Raw genomic sequence first — 6,000 nt, 5'->3', positions numbered from 1 at the left:
TCTCGGAGTCTCTTCAATTGCTGCCCAAGGATATCCTTTTTTATTTTATTTTTATTATTTCAAATCCTCACCTGAGGATATTTTTTCCACTGATATATATTTTTTTAATTTATCTTTATTGTTGAGAGTATTACAGGTGTCCCATCTTTTCCCCCCAATTGACCCCCTCCACTTCCTTCCTACCCACTCCCTCCCCAGGCCTTCAGCCCGTTATTAACTGTGTTCATGGGTTATGCATATAACTTCTGTGGTTAATCTCTTCCCACCCTCAACCCCCCTTCTCTCTTTCCTCTGAAATATGACCGTCTGTTGCATGCATCAATGTCTCGGGATCTATTTAGTTGTCAGATTCTTTTGTTCCTTAACTTCTTCTTAAAGAAGACCCTTCAACTTTTCCTGTAGTGCTGGTCTGGTGGTGATGAACTCCTTTAGCTTTTTCTTATCTGTGAAGCTCTTTATTTGACCTTCAATACTAAATGATAGCTTTGCTGGGTAGAGCAATCTTGGTTGTAGTTCCATGTTTTTCATCACTTTGAATATTTCTTGCCACTCCCTTCTGGCCTGCAAAGTTTCTGTTGAGGAATCAGCTGACAGTCGTATGGGTGCTCCCTTGTAGGTAACTAACTGCTTTTCTCTTGCTGCTTTTAAGATTCTCTTTTTGTCTTTAACCTTTGGCATTTTAATGATGATGTGTCTTGCTGTGGGCCTCTTTGGGTTCCTCTTGTTTGGGACCCTCTGTGCTTCCTGGACTTGTAAGTCTATTTCTTTCCCCAGGTAGGAGAAGTTTTCTGTCATTATTTTTTCAAATAGGTTTTCAATTTCTTGGTCTCTTCTTCCCCTTCTGGCACCCCAATAATACAAATGTTGGGCCTCTTGAAGTTGTACCAGAGGCTCCTTATACTATTCATATTTCTGGATTTTTTTTTCTTTTTGCTCTTTTGGTTGGGTGTTTTTTTGTTTCCTCATGTTCCAAATTGCTGATTTGATTCTCAGCGTCCTCTACTGTACTGTGGATTCCATGTAAATTACTCTTCATTTCAGTTCCTATAGCCTTCATTTCAAATTGGTACTTTATTATGTTATCGATTTTCTGTTATTTCCCTAATAGTCAGCTTAAACATCCTTATAAACAAAATTCTGAACTCTGTATCTGTTAGCTGGCTTGGATCTATTTCATTTAGTTCCTCTTCTAGAGATTTCTTCTGTTCTTTGCCTCCCCATTTTGGCTGCTTCCAGGTGTTTGTTTCTATGTATTAGGTAGAGCTGCTCTGTCTCCTGGAATTTGTAGAGTGGCTTTGTGTAGTAGGTGTCCTGTAGGGTCCAGTGGCTCAGCCTCCCCAGTCCCCTGAGCTGGGCCTTCTAGATGCTCCCCTGTGTGGGCTGTGTGCACTGTCCTGTTGTAGTTGAGCCTTGGTTGCTGTTGGCGTCCCTGGGAGGAACTGACCCCCAGGCCAATCAACTGTGAGGACCAGCTGCAGCTACAGCCAAAGAGCTGCTGTGCTGGAGACACCCCTATGGAGCAGGACTTACTTCAGTGGGGCTTTGGTGCTCACCAAGTGCGCCCCTTGAGTGTGTCACTCGTGGATGTGGTAGGGTTGTAATCCAGTGTGGTCGAGTCTGATCACCAGGTGTGCTGTCTCGGGCCTCCCGGGAGGTGCAAAGTCAGCTGTGCCAGTGCCTTGCTCAGGGCCACCCAGCATGAGCTACATGCAAACCGTAGTTGGCTGCTACTTGTGCTGAGCTTGGCGGTGTCCAGGAGAGGCCAAGCTATGAGCCAGTGCAGCTGCCGCTAGTGCCAGGCCTGGGGCCGCTTATCAAACTGTATGGGGCTCGCTGCTGCTTGTTTGAGAGATTTTAGGAAAGTCCTAAGCATGAGGCTGGAGAGGCCACTTGCACAGAAAAGCCCCTGGCAATGGCCTGGATGAGCTGCAGGTGGGGAGGGGCGGGGCCTCCGGGAATCATGGGGCGGGGCCAAAGGTGCGAGTCAGATGCTGGCGACTCAAACATGGCGCCTGCCTGCCGGCTGTGTGCGGGGAGGACTCGCCACAGGAGCCATGGCCTCCGCCAGCCCTTCTGCCCGGGAGGAAGCCGCCCCTCCAGCTCTCGCCCGATTTCAGGCAGGTTAGTTCCTCCCCGAGTGTCCCGGGTCCCTTCAGGCTGCTGCCCGGCGCTGGGCTCAGAGGGAGCGTCCGAGTGAGTCCGTGCCGGGCCCTTTAGAGGAGCTGCTGGGGCTCCCGCAGCCTCCGGGACCCTCAGGGACAGTCCCCGCTGGTTTCACAGCCCGAAGCTGTGGGGACGTCTCTTCCCAGCCCTGGAGCCCTGGGTTGGGGGCCTGCTGTGGGGCTGGGTCCCCTCACTCCTCCCGGAAACCCCCACCGCCGAGATTCCCTCCTAGGTTTACCCCGAGGCACCGGGTGTGGGCCCGAGGCTGCGTCTCCGGGATTCAGCCCTGACCCGCCCGAGTCTCGGTGCTGCTTCAGCTCCCTGGTTGTGGGGCTTCCGTTCAGCCAGGTTTCAGGAGGCTCTGAGTGACGGTGGTTCTGTATTTTAGTTGTAATTTTGATGTGGTTGCGGGAGGCGGCGGGTGCAGCTGCTACCTACCCGCCATCTTGTCTCTCCCTTCAGTGATTTTTAGAGAGAGTGGAAGGGGGGAAGAGAGAGAGAAACGTCGATGTGAGATACATCAATTGGTTGCTTCCCGCACACTTGATCTGGAATCGAACCCTTACGTGCCGAGGCCGACGCTCCAAACTAACCCACAGCAGGCCAGGGCCCCCCCAGGTTATTCTGGTGGCAGCTGGGGCTGCCCACTGTGCTTGACCGGTGACGACAGCCTTGGCAGGTGAGCACTTGCTCTCCCGGCCGAGTGTGATGTGCTTCCCGTATTTACCTCATTTTACCCCCGCGACCGTCCCCGGAGCAGTTACTATTTGTCGGGTGAGGGAACTGAGCTGTAGGAGAGCCTATGAGGTCTCCAGGCCCTCCCTGCTCCGGGTGTATCGGAAGAGAGGCGGATTCCCGAGTTTCATGAGGATGACCCAGCCCGCTGTCCCGCGGAGCCTGCGCTTCCCAGGCCTCGTTCAGACTCAGCTCCACAGGCACTCCCCAGGCTGAGAGAAGGAAGCGGCCACTGTGAACCCGCTGGCCTCTGGTTAATGAGACCAGTGCTGGGCCCCGGCCGTAGTGGCGAGAGCTTTCAGACCCTCCTGGCTGAGCACCAGGCTGACCCCAGCGGGTGACCTGCGAGAAGTGGAACTCACTAATGACGGCGCTTTGCTGGTAAACTCAATTCGTGGTAACGGTGCTTTTGACGTGGATTTGACCACCTGTACGTAAGCAGATGCTGCTTTGCTGTGTATAGTCTCATTTATCTTAATCAGCTGAGCCACTCTGGCCGGGCTTATCTTCATTTCTTTAAGATACTGCTTGCTGAATGTGTACTTGGAGGCAGCAGAATTCAATAGGTGGTCTCATCCCAACTTCTGCCCAAGGTCTTGTGTTTATTACCCACTCCTTTCTCCCATGTTTCCTTCCAGAGAGGGTGTGGGCCTCTCCGTAACCTGGTGGAAAAGCTTAAGCAGGAAAATGAAGTTGTGTAGTCAGACCGTCTGGGTTTAAACTCGGGCCGAAACTGCCCTATTTTTGCTGAGGCCACTTGGGCTTATTTAGCATTTCTAAGCTTAAATGGATGTGTAAAATGGAGATGAACACAGTAGCTACTTTATTGGGATTATTGTGAGGATTAAATACGCCAGTATATGTAAAGTGCTAAGCTTTTGATAACCACCATTTTCATTAGCTTTTGGTGTGGGGTGAGAGACTAGGTGTTAGAACAAATAGCCTCTTCTGTGCCTCGCTTTCTTCATAGTTAAAACAGCCAGGGGGCTGGGCCCGGGTGACTCAGTTGGCTGAGCATCACCCTGTGCACTGAAAGGTTGCCAGTTCGATTCCCGGTCAGTGCACATGCCTGGGTTGCGGGTTTGATCCCCGGTTGGGAATCGTACTGAGGGCAACCGATGACTGTTTCTCTATCACATTGGTGTCGTCTGATTGTCGCTCTCTCCCCTTCTCCCCCTCCCTCTCCCTCCCCCTCTCCCTCTCTCTCTCTCTAATCATGTCCTCCGATGAGGATTAAAAGAAAAAAAAAGAAAGGCAGCCAGGGCAGTTGAGGCAATCAAGGAACAGCACTCCCTGGTCTGATGGTCACGGTGGGAAAGGTGCCGCGTGGCCATTTCCCAGGAGCCCGACTGAACCCTGCCCCGTGAGAGGAGGGGGCTTTGGGTGTGAGGAAAATAGAAAGCATCTCTGGCACTAGGCGTTTCGAAGCCCAAAAAAGCAACTCTTAATATTCTGGTCTCCACAGCACCCACTTCCAGCACAAATGAAGGCCTGTGTGCCAAGCTCACACCTCCAGGGGGGCCCCTCCGCAGCCTCTAGAGTTTCTCAGCTGGGCTTCCCGTGGGGCATTGCCCCTTCTGAGTATCCAGAAGAGGTGTTAAGGCCTCCAGGGAACCCCTTTCTCCAGCAAAACCAGGTTTGGCCTCCTGGACTCTGCATTATCTTAAGGCACATTTCCACCACCTCCTGGTTGCTACCACTTGACACTGGGAGGCACTCAAGCCATGCCTTCCAGGGTTTCTGCCGGAGTTCACAGAGCAAAGATTTATCTTGTGTCGGCGCAATCTGTGCTCTCAGGATTACGTTTTCCTAGGACGCAGAAAATCGAGTTGCAATTCTAGCCCTTTCTGAGCCTCTCTGCTCAACTATTATTGTTGAAAAACATCAATCCTAAGCAGGGATATTAAAATGAAAGGGAGCTCAGGCAGAAACCTTTCTAATCTCCCCACTTTCAGAACTCTGTTCTCCCAAAGTCAAATGGCAATGGACGTGCGTTTGCGCAGTGGCTTTCTTCTTGTTTCCACTTAATTGTTATGGAACATTTGTAATCTCCCTCCTTCTGGAGGAACTGTAAAATTTAGGTAACTCTGACCCTCTGCCACGATTATCAGTTAGAAATCATGCATCAATGAAGACCGGGCGCTTGGACAATGAACACTCCACTGCCATTTATGTTGCCATTGTGATGAAAATGTGGCATTAGGAGACTGGAGATTGTCTAATATTTGAGTTTCTAAAACCTTTGTGGAAGTTTTCCTCTGAATCAGCTTTGGAGACTGGGTTCTGCTTGACTGCCGCGGTGTGGTGGATGCCTTGTGATCCAGAAAAGGTCCTAGTTAAGTGGGTGTGAGGAGAGAAGGTGATCTGTCTAGTTTTGACCCCAATGAGCCATGACTTCTAAAAAGAGGCAGGATCTGCTGCACATAATTCTAAGCCAAGCTGCCGAATGGTTGATAAAGGCAGAGCCCAAGACTTCCTGGGCTGATTCTACACACCACATGTAAAGGAGCTCTGTAAAAACGGTCCTGTTAGGCAGTTTTAGGGGTACCAGCCTTCTGTCAGCTCGTAGCCTGAAGTGGGATGGAAAAGGGCAGGTTCTCTTCCGCCTTGGCAGCTGACCTTTCTCCTGGAGGGTGCGCGCCGTCACAGGCCAGGGGAAGCCAGATGCCAAACTGCCCAAACCTTCCTGAGGAAAAGGGTTTCAGGAGATGGGGAGGTGGCCACCAGGGCGAGTATCTTCTTGAAAAGGTTCACAGCAAAACTAAAATGGGTGCTTGGGTCCCCACCAAAATTTGCTTCCTGGAGAAGCCCCCTAAGTCCCAAGGCTTACACAGTTTGTCCAAAGAAGACATAGGAATGATCGACACGCCTGAACTTGTGCCTGGGGTGGGGTGCACTCAGGATGGTGGATGAGGCAGTTTGGAGGCTGGGACCAGGTGTTTCTGAGTCCGAGAGTCGAGCAACACTTTCCACACGGGAGCGCTCGGGTGGGGTTTGTATTGCTGAAGGAGCAGTCTTCCGGCCCTTCCCTAGCTGGAGTTTGCCCACCCTTATGATCACCTCTGCCAGGGGGCCCTCAACCTAGAGAGCCTTGTCCTGTAT

This window comes from Miniopterus natalensis, chromosome 1 (genome assembly GCF_054644295.1).
Source record: "Miniopterus natalensis isolate mMinNat1 chromosome 1, mMinNat1.hap1, whole genome shotgun sequence".
Taxonomy (NCBI): Eukaryota; Metazoa; Chordata; class Mammalia; order Chiroptera; family Miniopteridae; genus Miniopterus; species Miniopterus natalensis.
The sequence above is the reverse complement of the archived record's forward strand: the minus strand, read 5'-3'. Positions refer to the sequence as shown.